The following is a 19,255-nucleotide window of genomic DNA, read 5'->3' as shown; positions in this document are numbered from 1 at the left end:
ACTCTCTGAAACTTCAAATATTACATGTGCCAGTAAGATCGTCTCTCAAATCCTGAGCCTCAGGGAGTTCATAACCAATTTTCTCCGATTTTTATCGTTGAATGCATTACCTGACCCACTTTAATTCCGTAATGCTGCAAAAAGCAATTCCAAAAGTTTCCTTCCTTATATACAGAGTCCAAAACAGCGTACATATGATACATTTGTGGCTGCACACCTTTTCAAAATGTTCTCTTCTTTTTTTAAAAGAACATGTTAAATGACCTCAATGGTCTCATATCATCTTCGACGTGCCACCTTTTTGCCTTCTCACCTTGTATAGCCGAGATCCCCATGTTTTTGCGAACCATTGATGCCTGCTCAACTTGTCATTATGTGAAGAACATCGATAACTTTGATTACTGGGAATACTAAAGAGAATTGGATTGGCAGAGTGAGCGGAAAAATTGGCAGCAGTGGATCACTCTGCAGTAACGTTTCGAGGGCCAAAACAGCAAATTGTGGAGCAACTCCTCTTTCACTCGTAGGCCGAGATTTAGAATCAAATTATTTCAAGTTGATTTCAGTGGACAAGAGAATGAAACAAACTTCTCCCCAGGGTATATTTCTACGCCGTTAAATTTACCGCCCTCTGTTTCTCTCTTGTCAAGTCACTTCTTTTCCCTGGACCTTACATGTTATTTCATGCATGTCTCTCCTCCTCGTGCAACTTATTGAAGGGGAACACTCAGTGTGTTGGGAAACTGACAGGCAATTCGGCATTGTTTATTTTCCTCAGCGTTCATGATTCAAATTGTTCTCTAACCGTTTTTTGTGTCAAACAATGTCTTATGTGCAACAGTAAAGCCTTTGTAACGCAGATATTTTGTCAATCTCACTATTGGGGTTTGACATACGTCAGCTTTTTGAGGAGATATGCAATAAAACGTACCGAATGAATTACCAGAGATTTCAAGGGAAAAGGAATTCAATTCTTTTATAAAATTGGCGACTAACCTCACATCTCTTTTTGAAGTTAAGATATTGCTTAATGCGCAAGGAATGAATCCACTTGACTGAGATGTGTTTCGCTCTCGGTAGGCCTGCTGGACATTGCAAACCATCTTGGAATCAGGTTCGTGGCTCCAAGGAAGATAATTACTGTAATGCTGATGGGCAATCAGTCGGCTGGGAAGATCTCCTTTGTCAATTGGTCAGCATGTTAATTTGTTTTTTATCTTGGGTCATTCACGCCGCAGGGAAGGAATTATTTATTTCCAACTCAAGCTACCTTGAGGGTATTAACTAATGTTAAGTGTATACTAGACACTGGAAGGTTTAAGCTACAGCACGACTTTTACTTTCCAACGTTGAACTGTTTTAACAAATGTAATCATATATTATGCTGTTACCAATTTTGGGAATACGATTACAGCGAACATGAAAATTCCTAAGACATTTAATGAACCACATCAAAAAAAATAGGTTGAAAAAATTCACTGTTGTCAAAATTCACTGTTGTCAAAAACAACACAAAACGAATGACCAGAAAGACAAGGTGGGTTCTCAGACTGTTTCCCAGCGATGATAATATCTAGAAGAATGGGAGGGGCGGGCGTCTAAATTTGAAGAAAAATCTCACCCCCGGCTCGAAACCACGTCGTCTATGCTTTAACTTTAATTGTGGGTGTGCTTCAATTGGGAGAAGGCTTTCTTCAATCCGAGCAATTGTCAATTTGAAATACAAAACCACTCGTCGCCACAATAAAGTTAAGATTGGTATGCCAGTGCAGTAGTCTTGAAGGTCTCATCTGTTAGATGAAAACTTAAACCAAGACCACACCACATCTATATTCTTTGTGATGTGCAAATACTTCCCTGATACTATTTTGAGGAAGAGGGGGTTTTGTGGATACCACATGTCCTTGAACAGAACAAAACAGAGTTATTTTCAAAATACATGACTGGCTGCGAGAAACGCTTCTTCGCCCTGAGCAGCCAAAACTTTATAAACAACTCCATCATGAAGAATGTCCTTGTGATTGACATCGAATGGGTTTTCAAAAAAAAACTTTCAGTGAAAGAATGGGACAATGCTGAAAAAATCCCAGGTTGTTCCTTAGCCACACAAACAAATAATATTCTGCTTTGCAGAACACCTGCAGTCTGTCCGCAAGCATGACCCAAACCTCCCTGTCGTTTGCCATTTTAACACTCCACCCTGCTCTCTTGCCCACATGTCTGTCCTTGGCTTGCTGCATTGTTCCAGTGAAGCCCAACGCAAACGGGAGGACCATCACCTCATCTTCTGAATAGGCACTTGACAGCCTTCCGGACTGAATATTGAATTCAGCTACTTTAGGTCTTGAGCTCCCTCCCCATCCCCACCCCCTTTCTGTTTCCCCCTTCCTTTTGATTTTTTCCAATAAATTATATAGATTTTTCTTTTCCCACCTATTTCCATTATTTTTATTTTTTTTTAATCTTTTATGCTCTCCCCACCCCAACTAGAGCTATACCTTGAGTGCCCTGCCGTCCATTCTTAAGTAGCACATTCGTTTAGATAACATCACCAACTTTAACACATATTTTGTTCTATTGTTGGTGACATATTTTGATGATCTGCTTCTATCACTGCTTGTTTGTCCCTACAACCACACCAACACCCTCCACTTCTCTCTCTCTCTCCGTTCTTCCACAACCACCATCTCCCCCCCCCCCCCCCCCCCCCCCCACACACACACACACACACACACACACACACACATACCTTAAACCAGCTTATATTTCAACTCTTTCTTGGACTCGAACTCAAGTTCTGTCGAAGGGTCATGAGGACTCGAAACATCAATTCTTTTCTTCTCCGCCCATGCTGCCAGACCTGCTGAATTTTTCCAGGCAATTCTGTTTTTGTAACAAATAATACTTCTTGCCCTTGACCCGGCTTATATGGTTGAACTGCCACCTTTATTTACTTTTGTAACCACATAGGTCAGAACCACTCTAACACTATTAAAACCAACATCCTTGTAAATAATGTGTGAGTCATTTTCCAAAACGTATTCACATATGGTTGGAGGCTAATGGTTGGAGGGGTTGTGGAGAGGGGAGATGGAGGTGTGGGGGGTACACCTGACAAGTGCTCAATCACGACTCATGAAGTTCGCAGCTAAGGGTTTCCACGGCAAATGCCCATAAATGCAGACTTCATTTTGGACAATGGCTGTGCATTGGGAATCATGTCAGAACACAGATCAATCACAAACTTTGGATGGCTCATCGAAGGGTACAATGTTACTGAGAGAAAAAAAGTCCGAAGAGAAGATTCTTCTTTTGGACATCTATTGTAAACAATCAAATCAACTACATGCGACTCCCTGTAACCACCCAAGGCCAAAAGCCCTGACCTCCAACTGCGCAATGCACACTGACTGACCAACAACACCCCATGAACCCACGTCTCCCCCATTCCATGGCAACCGAGACCTCCTTCCACATTCCACCCAATGTCTCAAATTCCCATCAGCTGCCCGACTCTGACCGCCGGAATTCTCCGATTCACCCACTCCCATGACAATTTGGCCCCAATCATAACCCCATCGGACACCCACATTCCGCACCCGAAAATCCGAATACACCACCCATACGCCCTTAAGGACCAAAGACCTACCGTGGCCCCAGACCCCACTATGTTATCTGTATTCCATCATACCCGACACTCGCACTTCCCCAAACTGGACCTCAGATGACAGCAAACCGCTCAATCTCCACGCTTGCCAGCCACATGCGACCTTCCGAACCTACATTCCTCCTGACCTCCCCCATACCGTGACTTCCGTAACCATCTCCCCCTGAATCCAAAATCGCACAACCCCGAGACCACTCCTCGATGCCCCCAACATCGATGCCCCCAGCTCCCTGTAACTGATCCTCAACTGCACTGCCCCCGCAAATCCTCCCCATCAAAGTGCTCCCAATAGTTCTCCCTCCATTGTCACTCTCACTGGCTCTTTTCACATTTTAACGGCAGCCAGGGCTATACAGCTGGTGGGAATATCAGAATATCCTTGAATCCTCTGGATTTGCAATTCTTTGGTTCTACACGGTGTCTTGTATGCAGGCCTCAAGTGACTCTGAAGACCGGATCTGACAGCGAAATTTTCAAGGGCAGTTCTGTCTGCATTTATTTACCTTCACGCTTCCAGTCATCTTTTTCAGAATGTAGTTGCAAATTAAGGCCGTCTATCTTCAACAATTTCCCACCTGATTTTCTCCATTCTTAACAATGAAAAGCACTGCTGAAATGCGCACAGGGTGGGTTCGGTGCAAAACTAAGCCAGGTAAAGCATCGAGAATCATGTATTTGATTTTTGTTGCAAGATAAGGTGCATTTTCACCTTACTTCAGTGCCTAAGTGCATACTTTACAGTGCATACCTTCTATGATATTTCTCACATGTCTTTTAAATAATGTCGCAGTTATGAGTAAATATGGCATAATGAGAAGTGGAAGACCGCAAGATGTAGTGGCAGAATAGGTCTTTTAGCCCATCATGTCTCCTCGGCCATTCAATGACATCATATCTGATCAAATAATTTTCAGTTCCACTTTCCTCCCTTTTCCAATAACCGTCGATACCCTTACTTTCCTCCTGATCCTTGAATATGCTTAACGCGCCAGCCTTTACAGCCCTCCACTGTAAATAATTCCACAGATCTATTACTCTCTAAAAGAATAAATTCTTCCCTATTTCTGTCTTAAACGAGCGACTCCTTACTCTGAGATTCCACTTTAGCTAACTGGCTTGTCACCTCCTCCAAGAATTGTGATAAATTTCCCAGACATGATGCCCGCTCAAGAAGACATGATGACTCTGTTTGACTATAATATGTCTTTCTAAATGCACTGCCATTACACCTGTCGTAATAGCCTCTGATATTTTCCAAATTACAGATGTTAAGTTGACTGTTTTATACTTTTTTTTTGTCACCCTCCCTTTTTGATTAAGAACGTTGCATTGCTAGAATCACAACGTTGTGTGGCTTGCCCAGAATTTAAGGAGCCTTGGAAGCTCACTTCTTGTGCACACATTCTCTCTTTAGCTACTTCATTTAATATCAATAGAATGCACATGATGCATATCCCACGGACAGACCGTCCATCAGCAGCATTAGTTTCCCTGCTACAAGTTCTGTAGTTCTAGATGCTGTAATTATCACACCTCCTCTTTCGCCTTGATTATTTTTTTTTTAAATTTCTGCTACAAGACTCACTCAGAAGAGGCGTTAAGCTTTAGCATCTACCTGGTCGAGTCCCCACATAACCTTATATGTTTAAATTAGTTCGCCTCTCATTCTTCTAAACTCCAATGTGCAAAGGCAAAACCTAATGAATTTCTCTTCTAAGATACTCTCCATACCTGGGATCAACCGCGTGAGCATTCTCTGGACTGCCTCCGATGCCTGCATAAATTCCCTTTGATAAGTGGACCAGTGGACCAAAGCTATTCAGAATATGTTAGTTGTGGTCGAATTCGCGCCTTGGACACATTAATCAGGTCTTCCCTGCTTGTATTTTCTCAATTCTCTTTGAAATAAAAGCCAGCATCCAATTTGCCTTGCCTATTACCTGAAGAACTTGTATGCTAGCTTTTTCATTCATGCTTGATGACCCTGTAATCACTCTGTGGTGCAGCTTTCTGCAGGTTCTCTCCTTTTTAATAATATTCATCTCCTATATTCTTCCTGTCAAATTGTGTAACCTCATACTCTCTCACATTATATTCAATCTGCCAAGTTTTTACCCATTACATTAAACTGCCTGTTTCCCTCTGTAACCATGTTGTTATATGCTGGCCACTTAGCTTCTCACTTATTTATGTGTCATTCACAAATCTGACTAAAATACATTCAATTTGCACATCCAGGTCATTTAATGTATCTTGTACACAAGTATGCCCCCAGCAAGGATCCCTGTTGCACTGAATTATTTACCATTTTCTATCATCAAAATGCCCCCTTGTCCCAAATTACAACCTTCTATTGGTTACTCAATCCTCTATTCATACTAATATGCTACCTGCAATGGAATGGGCTCTTATTTTATTAATATAGTTAATATGTGTGAAGCTTTATTGAACACAGTATGAAAATCAAAATATATTATATCCCCATGTCCCTCTTTATTTATCCAGCTTGTTACCTCCTTATAGAATTGTAACACATTTATGAGACATGATTTCCCAAACATGAAGCCATGATGGCTCTGTTTCATTATATTATGAATTTCTAATTGGTCTCTTATTACACCCTTTATAATAGAATCCAACATTTGACCAACTACAGATGTTAATCTAACAGGCCTTCAGTTAAATCTTTATGTCTCCCTCCCTTTTTGAATAAGAATATTTCATTGACAGCTTCCGAATCCTTTGGGGCTAACCTTGATTGTAAGGTTTCTTGGAAGATTACTTCTGGTGCTTACATTATCTGCGTACCTTTTACCTTAAATATCCTAGAATGCAGCCTATCTGGTCCAGGAGATATATCGGCTTTAGGCCCATTAATTTCCCGATTACTTTTTACTGTAGCACTCGCCATTGTACTTATCACCCCCTCCCAATTCCCCTGCATTATTTAGTACTTTTTTTGGAAATCTGTTAATGCCTTCTAACGTGAAGACTGATGCAAAACATTTATTTAACTTCTCTGCCATTTCCTGCTTCCACATTATTATTTCCCAAGTCGCATTCCACAAGGAAAGTGTTCACTTTTTCTTATCTCTTCCCTTTTACATTTTAAAGGAACTCTTACTGTCCTGTTTTTGCTATATTACTTGATTGTTTAACCTCAAACTTCACTATGTCCCTCTTCATTATTTTTGGCTCATTGCCTGTTGTTTTTTTAAAACTTCCCCAATCTGCTGGCTTACATCTAATATGTGCCACATTTGTGTTTTTTATATCTTTCAATTTGATGTTATCCTTAACATCCTTGGTTAAACAACTTTGCTTTGTCCCCTTCCTAGAACCCTGCTTCCTCACGAGGATACATTTTTTTTTCTTATGAGTCAAGAACCATTTTCTTAAACTTCTGCAATTGTTCACCAACTGTCTTTTCCAAAACTCCTTTCTCAGTTCATTCCACGCAACTCTGTCCTCATTCACTTTTAATTATCTTAACCCAGGTTTAGCACAGTTGTTTCCAAACCAGGTTTCTCACCCACAGCCCGGATGCTAAATTATACCCTGTTATGGTCATTGTTTCCTAGGGGATCTTGCACAGTGAGATCATTTATTAACCCAGACGCATTACACATTACCAGATCCAAAATAGTCTGATCCTGGATTGGATGAACAGAATATTGTTACTGTAAATTTCTGAACACACCAAATGATTTACTGCTTTGTCTGCCTCTCCAAATTTGATTTTACGAATCTAAATGAAGTTTAAAGTCACCCATGATTAATGCACTGTATTTTTTGTACATGCCCTCATAATCTCTTGATTTATTCTCTGCCCTACAATATAGCTTATTTTATAGCTGCTACTCCCAACAGTGACTTATTCACCAGCGTTTTTCTTACCTCCCCTTTATGGATTCCACATATACAATCCATGTTATTTTGTTGATATTGTATTGGATATCACATGAATATTTTGAATGGTGATACACTGTTTTTTCTAGTTTGTTAACTAAGTAATGCTTGTGATTATTTACCTTCAGATATCTCCATACGCTAAATGCAAGAACAAAAGCAACATGATAAGATCACTACCTCAATGTTCATCAATAATCCACAAACGATTGTTAATTGCTATGGAGTGTAGACTAATAAGTGCATATTTATCATTATTGGCCAATTCATCCTCATCTCTTCAATGTTACATACTACCTTAACATTTCTATCACTTAGATTTTAATTACAAAATACAAATTATTCGTTAAACCAAGTTCGTTGTTATACATAACTTCCTCAAAAGCCCAGCAAACTCAGGAAAAGCCAGACGAGAACCGTTATTGATAAGAGGTGGCAAATATATTCTGCCAAATCGTACGACCCCTCCAGCTTGCTAAATTCTCCTGTCCCTCCGAAGTGAACGTATCACCACATTTTTAGGCAGTATCCACTGTGGAGGGGGCCATAAAATTCCGCCAGTTTCTGTTTCACCTGGTAGTGTATAGTGGAACTTGAGAGCCAATACTCATTTTACTGAGGAGCACAATATACTCAGCTATGTATATTTTTACTTAGCTCTCTCCTCCATCGATCTGTGGATGCTCAGACGCTGATTATATTCAAGACTTTGAAGTTTGGACTCCCATGAAATGAGGGTTACATGTTTGTGGGTGAAAAGAGGGATGGATAAGCCAGGAGATAACTGAAACGTTTGCATATAAACTTGGCCTATTACAAGAATAGGAATAAGACATTTATGAAAGGAAATTTGCAGAAATGTTATAAATATACTTCATATAATAATTGAAATGAAATAGTTTGAAAGGATTTGGTGGGAGAAAATGTCAACATGTCTTCATCCACTCTCATTATTTAACGTATTAACTGTAATAGCTGCTAATTATTCCATCCGTTTCTCCGACTTACCATAGATATGCAGCTCTTAATCCATTTACACATGTTTTGCATACAGATTTCAGTTGGTTGATTCTGAAAGGAACAGGTTTGCTGGCAAGTCTAATATGTGTCCCTCTGGTCACTTCACCTCTGAAGTACGTTGAAGAACACATTAAGAAAACAGGAGTTGCAACAGAAAACCAAAGATTTACCTTTGTCACCAGTGGAATGAAAAGGGAATCGCTCACCTTGAGTGGCCCCATGACTTTATGCAGAACGTTGGTCCATTCTCTGGCTTTATTGGCTTTTTGGTGGTACGATCAATGAGCACAAACCACGCTTGTTGTATTTCTGTGGCTTCTCTTTAAACAGGGCAACAGAATGTATTATATTCTTTGTCGACTGACGAGGGTATTGCACTGCTCCACCGCCTCCCAACGTGATTGAAGAGAAACATTTGACATATTCCGAGAGTGCCACCAAATGTTCAAAAGCAGTTAAACTGTCCTATGCTGGAAGAACACTCACACCTGAGTGCAGAGAAACGATAGACAGTTCTGTGTTGTTCATCGAAATAAACATTTGATTCTGTTTGGACAATTGCTGTCTGAGATGAACAAACACAACATGGAGCATTACTGAAGATTGGATAGTAACATGCGTACTTCGGTACTCAATCAAAAATCATAACCACGCATACAATGATCATTGTTAGAAAAATGAGGCTGAGCTTTTGTGGCTACAAATCCGTGTCAATGTTTGGACAGGGCAATGCTACGCTACATCTCTACCCACACTTCCAGACTCTGGATTATATGGAAGGTGCATTCTGACTTGTTAGTAATAGTGTAAAGAGCAGAAAGGGGGAGTGGTGTCTCTCATCATACCGATTGCCTTAATGCAATATTATAAAAGAATTAAACTATTTTTCCCCACAGGTCTGACCTAATGCAGATTTATCGAAGGTTCTGAAGTATGCAAGCTCAACAGGCTAAATAAATGTAATGTGAGATGGCCAACACCTGCACTATTAGATGATAAACAACGTAGAATGATGCAAGATGTCAAAAGTTTTGTGTGGTGTGACACATATTTGAAATATTCTGTTCATTGGCAGATTTTTGAGTTGTGCTTACCAGGTAAGTTCTCCTTTATCTCTCTTCGAGTTAGAAACAAGAAGCATAAGTGACAAAGTATTTGTACAGTGGGAAGATGTGAAACGAGGGTGGAACAGGCGAACGTCAAATATAACTTAGAATTGTTTAACACTGAAGGCTCGTCTTTTCGACCATAGAGCCTGAGAAAGCCAAATACATGCCAGCCAAGGTACTTACACTGTGCACTTATTGGACAGATTCCTTGCAATTATAGGATCCTCAAGCGGGCATAGAATAATCACGTGTTATGAGATCATCAGTTTTGGCCTTTGGAATAGTGAAATCCAGACACTCAACGCTTTCTCTGTGAAAGTAAAATCGTCAGACCCCAGTTAATTGTAAACCAATTTACATTAATTCTGACCTCACCACTTATTGGTCATCCTGCTAAAATAATGTCATATAATGTCCTCCCAATTAAAGCCTTAACGAATAAAAGTAAAAAATAAACAGAAAACGTGGGAAATATTCGCCATCTAAGGCAGCAAAAGAAAACGTTTGATGTCGATAAGGACACGTCATCAGATCTGAGGAAAGAGAATAAAAGATTTGATTTTAAGAATGTTGAAAGGGTGAGGGTTGGAGGATGGAAGAAAACAAAGGGATTTCTGAGATAAACCTGAGCGAAGGAGGAACGGAATTACAAAGATGATTCTTAATATTGTGTAAAGCAAGTGAACCAAGTACCTAATTGATGTACGAATTTTTGTATAACAATGCACTGGATGTAAAGTCGACAAATAAAGAAAGGATTATAAGTACAGAAGATAAAAAAGGGATATTAGCCAAAGTGGCTCAGAAGAAGCCATTCAAAATTATTGACCTCCGTGATGAGTTCATTTGCCTGTAAAGGCCACAACTCAAATATGAGGTATTGCTCTCCCAGATTGCTTTGACAATCATTGGAAAAATTCCGAGAGAGCAAGTAAATCAATTGAAATCTTACATGACATGAAGTTGAGTTCCAATCATGGACTCTGAGGGGGGGTGTTCTGAAATCCCATCCCACGCTGTAGGTTTTGTCTTCCATCTGCATGGGATCACCTTGTGCTGCGAATATTGTACATTGAATTGACAAAAAAAAAATGAAGTGAATCAATATTTGTGCTGGAAGCAAAATTGTGGCCTTAGATGTTGAGAAAAGAGTGGACAAAAGAGCAGGTGTTGCATAATTTGCGTTTGCAAGTGAACTTGACCTGGGAAGGGGCAGTTTGATAGCCGTGAATGAGCAGGGAATGATTGTGTCACAGAGGGAATGTTTTCTTCGAAATTTTGAGATTGGAGGGCAGGAATCAATTTGTTCAAATAACGGGCAATGTTGCGCAAATGGTGGAGGATGTTCCATTGAATGCTAAGGGCGGGACTCAGGGCAAAATGATGAATGATGGCGAACAATGTTGAGAGATATAGATTGAAAAATGTTAACGACATGAACATGCTGCCCGGTGGGTTATGGTTGTGGGTGGGTGGGGTGGGTGGGGGGGGGTGGGGGGGGGGGGTGGGGGGGGGGGGGGGGAGGGTAGGGAGAGGTTGGGGGGGGGGGCGGTGGTGGCGGCGGCAGCGCTGGCGTCTGCTGTTGGTGGGGTTGGCCGGGTAGTTGTTAGTAATTTTTTTAACGGTATATAAATAAATTCACCTGATGAGGAAAAAAAAAAGGTTCACCAGAAACGCTTGTATGGCTTGTGACAAGTCTCGGATATCTCCCTTAATGGAGTTCTACCAATTCTTATCAATTACCAAACTCCTCAACCTGCCTGAACATCTTCTCACCTTGAACAATGTTGCATTTAATTGCACTCGAATTCCGCAAATAAATTGCTTTTTCATGAGTGACCACAATGGCTCCCAGCTATTTGAAATTTTTGTTGACTTATTGCAAACACTGCAAACCTACTCAGGTCCTTTCCTCTTTACTTTCGTGTTTCGTTTCTGGCAAATTGATAGTTGTTTTGTCGTTGTCTCTGTTCTCTCCATGCACTGAATTTTTCATTGGCTTTATTTCGAATTGTCACTCGTTTCTCACCTTCACGTTTTTGATCAGCGGCTTTTCACTTCTGGTCTGCATATTTCTATGTACAATTCCCGAGATGGTTATTCAATTAACATTCACAGTAAGCCCACGGATTCCCAAATGTAAGTCTATTATGTTTCCTCAACTTCCGATTCCACTGTGGAGTTTATTCCATGTTTCTATAATTCTTCATCTATTTTTTGTCTCTTCTGAAAACGTAGCATTCTATATTTGCTTTTTGCATTGGTCTTCCACTTTTTCAAACCCGGTGGTCCAGTTAAATTGTTTTGCAATGGCCTCCGTTCTGTCCTCTTGAATGAAAAATTCTGCTTGCATCCCTTTTCTGCCCTCCTACAATTATTATACAGCTGTTTCTACACACACTTTTCACTCCAGATACTTCCAGATGCTCACATTCTGCTGCCCTCCACTTTCAGTGTTCCAAAGATCTACTTTCGTGATACATTGGTCCACTCCTCTGCCACGTAAAAAAACAATCTCACGATTCGATTACATCTTCCCATGCATGTGCAGGCGATGCAGCTGTTAACATTTTATCCCCTCTCATGAACAACAATGCAAGGGCCCGAACACAACCTGCAAATGAAATATCGGATAACCTATGATTGTTTTTAAATAACGTTTGATATATTCAATTTGGCCATCTCTACAAGCCGAGTGGTGATCTATCTCAGCCACCTTCACAGGGCCTCAGTGTCACAGAAGCAAATTTCAGCCAAATCGATTCACCCCAATTGTCATCACGCAACTGTTTAAGACAATGGATGCTGCAAAGGCCATGGGCCCTGTTATCATTCCGTCAATAGTACTGAAATTTTGTGATCCAGGTCTTGCCGCTATTCCAGTACAAGGGGGGTGCAGGCTTCCAGCCAGCATGGTGTAATCTTGCCCAAGTGAGGCATGATCAGAAAAGTGAATGGTAAATCCAAACATTCCAATTAGAGACTCATCAGTGTAATCTGGATCATCAGTAATGTCATTGAAGGGGTTAACCAAAGTCTTATATAGCGTCACTTGCTTAGTAAAAACCTGCTCACTGACGCCACGATTGGGATCGGCCATTTTCTCTCAACCATTGAACTAATTACAACATTTTTAAAACATGGGGAAAAGAGCAGAACTCCAGACGTGATATGAGAATGTTGGGAATTGACATGAGGCACGCATTTAGAGCCCTGGCAAAACTGGAGCTAATGGTAATCAGTGTTGAAAATTTCCACTGGCTGGAGTTTTCCTTAAAACACAAACGAGGTGTTGGAGGTCAGGCCTCACAGTTCCAGGGAATAATTGCAGGAGTTCCTCAAGGCGGTGTTCCAAGCAAAAACATATTCAGCTGCTTCATTAATGACATTGATTTCAACATAATGTCAGAAGTGGGTTTGACTGCACAATTTTTGCACCATCCACAGATACAGATGCAGCCCATATGAAAATGCCGAAAGACATGGACAACATCCAGGGTTGGGCTGACAACAAGCAAGTAACTTCTGTACCACACAAGGGCCATTCAGGGACATGTGTTACTTGACATTGACTGCATTACTTTCGCTGAATCCCCAACTAACAACATCCTGGAGGCTGCCATTGGCGATAAACCAACATTCAATAGCAATATGAATACTGTGGCAAGAACGGTAGGTCAGAGGATAGGAGTCCTGCGGAGAATAACCCTCCTGGCGACTCCCCAAAACATGTTCGCAATGTGCACGGCACATCTCTGGACGTTGATCGAATACTCCATCATTGCCTGGATAAATGCAGATGCAACAGCACTCAAGAATCTTGACACCATTTAGAAGGAAGCAGCCCGATAAATGGCAGGTCACCCACAAATATTCACTCCCTCCACCACGGCATATTGTAGCAGCACTATCTAACATCCAGAAAATGCACTGAAGAAAATCACCGAGGCTCCTTGGGAAGTACCTTCCAAACCCAAAAACACTAACATCAAGAAGGACATGGCGAGCAAATGTGTACTTCGCTGGTTGGCCAGCATTTCATGACCAGCTCTCGTTTAGGAGGTGGTGGGAAGCTGCATCTTTGAACCGCAGCAGTCTATGCGGTGTAGGTACATACAAAGTGCTAACAGGTAGGAATTTGCAGAACTTTGACCCAGAGACAGTGGAGGGGCTGCAACATATTTCCATGCCAGTGTAATGAGTGACTTGCGGGCTAAATTCCAGAGTAGTGCTTTTCCCAACTTTCTGCTGCCCTTGTCCTTACAGGTGGTGGTGATGGTGTATTTGGGAGGTCCTCTATAAAGAGCCTTGGTGAGTTCGAACAGTGCAACTTGTACATGGTGCATGCTGCTGCTGTTAGGCGTCGTTTGTGAATGTTGTGAACGTTTGCAGATGAGGTATATTTCTATGGTATCAATGTCCTTCATTGTTGTAGGAGCAGCATTCATCGAGGAGAATGGGGAGTATTCCATCCAACCACTGACTTGCACCATGTAGGTATTGGGCAGACTTTGGGAAGTCAGGATGTGAATTATTCATCGAACGATTCCAAGCCCCTGACCCGCTTTTGGATGCACAGTATTGATATGGCTAATCTAGTTCATCTTCTGTTCAATGGTATCCACCCCGCCCCCCACGAACCCCCCACCCACCCCCCCCCACCCCCACACCCACACCCAGATATTGATATTCGAGGATTCTGTGATGCTAATGGAATGGAACGGCAAGGTGTGGTGCGTGAAGCCCCTCTTGTTGGAATGGCCTTTGCCTGGCGCTTGAGTGACGTGAATGTTACTGGGCACTTGTCAGCCCAAGCCTGGATATTGCTACATTTCGGCATGGACTGCTACAGTGCCTAATGAGTCATGAATCATGCGACACATTGTGCAAACATCAGCAAAAGTTCCCACTTCTCATGAACTGGTGGAAAAAAGGTAATTGATGAAGGAGCTGAAGAATTTTGGGCCTAGGAAACGACCCTGATGAACTCCTGCAGTGATACCCTGGAGCCAAGATGCCTGACATCCAACAGACAAAACCATTTTCATTTGTGCGGCGTATGAATCCAACCAATTGAGAATTACATCCCTCATCCTATTGACTCAAGGGTTGCTAGGGCTCCTTGATGCCACACTTTGTCAATAGAGGCCGTGATGTCAAGGCCTGTTACTGGCATAGTACCACGCTAGTTCAGCACTGTGTTCGATGTTTGAACTAGGGCTTTAATTAAGTCAGGAGCTGAGTGGCTTTGGTGGAACCCAAACCGAGCTTCATTGAGCAGGTTATTGCTAAGCAAGTGCTCCTTGGCAACACTGTAAATTACGTCTTCTATTTCATTACTAGTTATCATGAGTAGCTGCGGAAATTGCCTGTTTGATTTTGTCATGCTCTCTATGTACAGGACATGCCTGGGTAATTTTCCACATATCAGATGTCAACTGCGTAGCTACAATGGAAAAGGTTAGCTAGGGATGCATCAACTTCTGGAGCAAGTGTGTTAACTGCTATTGCCAGAATACTGTAAAGGCTCAAAGCCTTTTCATCACCCAGTGCTTCCTGCCATTTCAAGACATCACGTGGACTACATTGAATTGTCGTAATGCTGGCGTTGGTGATGGCCTAGATGGATCATACACTCCGGCTATACATTGCAGCAAATGCTCGAGCTTATTTTTTGCACTAATGTGTTGGGCTCCCCCATGATTGAGGAAGGTGATAATTGTGTAGCCTCCTCCTCCAGTAGTATGTTAACTTGGGCACTAGATTTGCCGACTGGATGAGGCAGGACTGCAGAACTTAGACCTGATCCGTTGGTCATGTGATCTCCTATCTCTGTCATTTCGTTGCTGCTAATGCTGCTTGACACACAAGAAGTCGTTTGTTATACCTTCATGAGGTTGACAACTCATTTTATTTTCAGATATGCCTCGTGCTGCTCCTGGCATGACTTCCTGCACTCTTCATTGAACCAGAGGTGATCCTGTAGCCCGATGGTCATGATAGACTGGGGGATATTCCGGGCCATGAGATTACCAGCTGTGTTCGAGCACAAATCTGCTGCTTCTGTTGGCCGCAACGCTTCATGCATGCCGCGTCTGGAGTTGCTAGGTCATATTTCACTGTAGTAGTGGCACACAAGATGATGGGCAGAATCTTCAAAATGAAGATGGAACTTTGGCTCTACAGTGACCGTCCACTCCTCATTCCTAACGATACTGTCATGGACGATGCATCTGTGGCAGTCAGGATGATGAAGATGAGATCAGGCATGTTTTTCCCTCTTGTTGGTTTCCTCATCTCCTGCCACAGACCAAAACTAGCGGTTATGTTAATTAGAATTAGGACAGCTGCATTAGTGGTGGGGCGCCTGAGCCACAGTTGGTGATGGACATTGATGTCCCCGACCCAGAGCATTCTCTGCGCTCTTGAGCCCATGAGTTCTACTTCCAAGCTGTGTTCAACAAGGAGGAGCTCTGATTCATAATCTGAGGGAGTGTAGTACGTGATAATCAGCAGGAGGATTCCTTGCTTATGTTTAGCTTGAGGTAATTTTATTTCATGATGTCCAGAGCCAATGTCGAGGACTCCCAGAACAACTTCCCCCCGACTGCATGCCAATCCATTGCCACCATTGCTGCATCTGTCCTGCTGGTGGGATAAGACCTAACCAGGCATGGTGAAGACTGTGCCATTCTTTTTCAGATATGGTTCTGTGAGGATTATTATGGAATGTTGTTTCTTGACTAACCTATGTGAAAATGCTCCCAATTTTGGCACTAACCACCATATGTTATTAATGTGGAGTTTGCAGTGCCGACAGGACAAAGTATGTTGTTTGTTATTTCCAATGACTAGATCTATCTCTGTTGGACCATCCAATATCCCAATTGTTTTTAGACTTCGTAGAAGATTGAGACAACTGATTGTTTTGCTAGGTGACTTCAGAATTTACTTATGAGTGAACCACGTTCCTGTTGGTTTGGGTGATATGTGGCCTTGATCGGGAAAGGGCGGAGGATTTACTTCCTTTATGATATTTGTGAATCAGCAGGCATTTTATACCAACCAACGGTTTCATAGTAACCATCAGAGTTCAAATTCCAGGATTAATTGAATTTAATTTCCACCACATGCCCTGGTGGCATTCGAACTCGGGTAGCCAGAGCGCTAAACTGGATCTCTGGGTTAATTGTCCAACTACAAAACACCACACAAATGCAAACCACCAACTGCATGTCCTCATCAAAGCAAATAACCATCCTGACCTGCAAATATATGTTTGTTCCTTCATTGTCGCTGTGTCAAAATTCTGGAGCTTCCTCCTTAATAGCCATGAAGGCTACCTAAATTTTAACAGTGTGCATTGCAGGACTCCAATAATTGAATATATATATATCAATTAGCTGATGTTTTCAAGCAATCCTGAGTTAATAATCAGAGATAAACTCCAAAGTAGCCATTGAACAGAGTATAGAAGTTGTAATAGAAAGCAAAAGATTAAAAAAAGGGGAAGAAGAACCTGAATGACAAAGAAACAAAATGATAAATATTAAATGTTGAATAAACAAAACAACACAGACGAAATAAGGAATGATTAGTGGAATTAAGCATATAATCGGAATTAAAATTGGAATAGAAATTAAATGGCCACTAATGAAAGGAAGTATAATTTTATTGAAGAAAAACAGATTAAGATAACGTACATGCACAATAAACAGTAATGGTTGGGTGCTTGCGTCGGAGCAAACTATTGTTAAAGAGGAAATATACATGTCATGAATGGAGACAAAATCGAAAAGAGGTGCAACTTGGTGGCAATTAGACTATAGGCATTTGTAAGCAATATGGAATAATTGCGTGTGAGGGGGCCTAACATGATGGAGTTTTCAGTGTCGAAAATTATTGCAACAAAAAATACAAACAAAAAGGAAAATGGTGACCGCATAAACAGTTCAGTCAGAATTTGATCTCAAGGAACATTAACTTAGTCAGTCAATTTTTTTTTTTAGGTGCAACAATTGGCTTCCACAATGCAACCAAAATGCATCGACTGTGCAATACAGGTGGTGAGCAAATTAAACGATAACCTAGAGATGAGTGCCCAAGGAAACGAAGATACCTGATTAATTTGTATGTGATTGAATATAGAAGATTTTAAATTCCGAATTAATGGGTGCCAGAAATCATTCACGATCGTAAGCCAGAAGCACATGACAGATTGAGGGGAGTAGAGTTCAATGGAGCGTTTGAATAAAAGATGACATTTTCCAAATCCTTGATTACCATGTCCCATAAGAGAGTAGATCAGAAGCAAGGGGGTAATGGGTGAACTGGCATTATTGTAGGTAGACCAAAGGCAGCGTTTCATCCTTCTAATGAGATGCAATATTATATCATCTGTACGTCATGAAGAGCAATGGAGGTGGTTAGTGGGCTTACTGGAATTCAATGGGCATTCGGCGTGAGGAGTGTGTTGAGGTGTGGTGGCATTGGAAGGATGTTCGGGGTCCCATTATGGTGAGGGAAGATGCGTGGCGTGTCGGACATTTATGTACAACAGCTACACAAAAGCTAGAAGTGGTCTTAGTTTTGCTTCACTTTTTTATGCATAACGGTTGATATAACATTTGGGATACAAGCCTTCAGGAAAAAGGTTGTAAAAGGCTAAAGATGGCATATTACTTTTGTGTTTATTTTGTATGTTGTATAAATCCTACCTATTCAACGATATATCCTAAGTGCACATCAAATTTGTGATGTGAGCTGATGCACAATAAAAGGAAAGACATCTGGAAAGGAAAACCTTTAAAGTTCTAAACACCAAGAAATGAACTGGAAAGTTGCCTTCTTAGAAGCCCGAGGCAAAAGTTAAATTTGCTTCTGATAGCAGTGCTTTCTGTGCTCCCACAGGGGTGACAGACCACCTGGCTCTGGAGCTCAGCACATCTAAACAGAAGAAACTTAACGTCGTGACATTTATTGATAACCCAGGTCTTGGAGATGCAGACATGATGTACGAATTTAATATTGATAAAACACACTTCTGGCTTGGTGAGAGATCAACCCTTACAGCTGGATTAACATAAATCATTGTCTAATTTAACTAACAGCATTAAATGCTCTGGAAACCGTATGAAAGTTTGGTCAAAATAAATGAAAAAAGTGTGTCATTTTCGTTCATAATTATAATATTGACTCCGTTCACGCCAGCGATGTTAAACAAAATAAATTGTTGATACGAGATATAGTGATACACGTAATTATGAAGAAGCTAATAACGTGATAATTTTGACATGTCTAGAGGGTATACCATACTGTCTGTAACTAAATTTCGGAACGACAGTGAAATGGAGACTTATTTTCCATAAGCATAGCTCCATTCCAGATCATTTTCTCTTTCAGTTTTATAACAGGCCGTTCCCACAACCAGCTCCACTTCTAAGACATTCGTTTCAAATACATTTTCCTAAGCAAACACCGATAGATGCAGGAATTATATAAGCTCGAACTGCTCTAGACCTCCATGCACATATATATATATATATATATA

General features: G+C 41.2%; 1 pseudogene; it reads left to right on the top strand.

Annotated features, from left to right (window-relative positions):
• Positions 1 to 577: 577 nt before the first annotated feature.
• LOC121269375 overlaps positions 578 to 19,255 on the top strand; it is a 209,043-nt pseudogene continuing 190,365 nt past the window's right edge.

The sequence above is a fragment of the Carcharodon carcharias genome, chromosome 24 (genome assembly GCF_017639515.1).
Source record: "Carcharodon carcharias isolate sCarCar2 chromosome 24, sCarCar2.pri, whole genome shotgun sequence".
Taxonomy (NCBI): Eukaryota; Metazoa; Chordata; class Chondrichthyes; order Lamniformes; family Lamnidae; genus Carcharodon; species Carcharodon carcharias.
The sequence above is the reverse complement of the archived record's forward strand: the minus strand, read 5'-3'. Positions and strand labels throughout refer to the sequence as shown.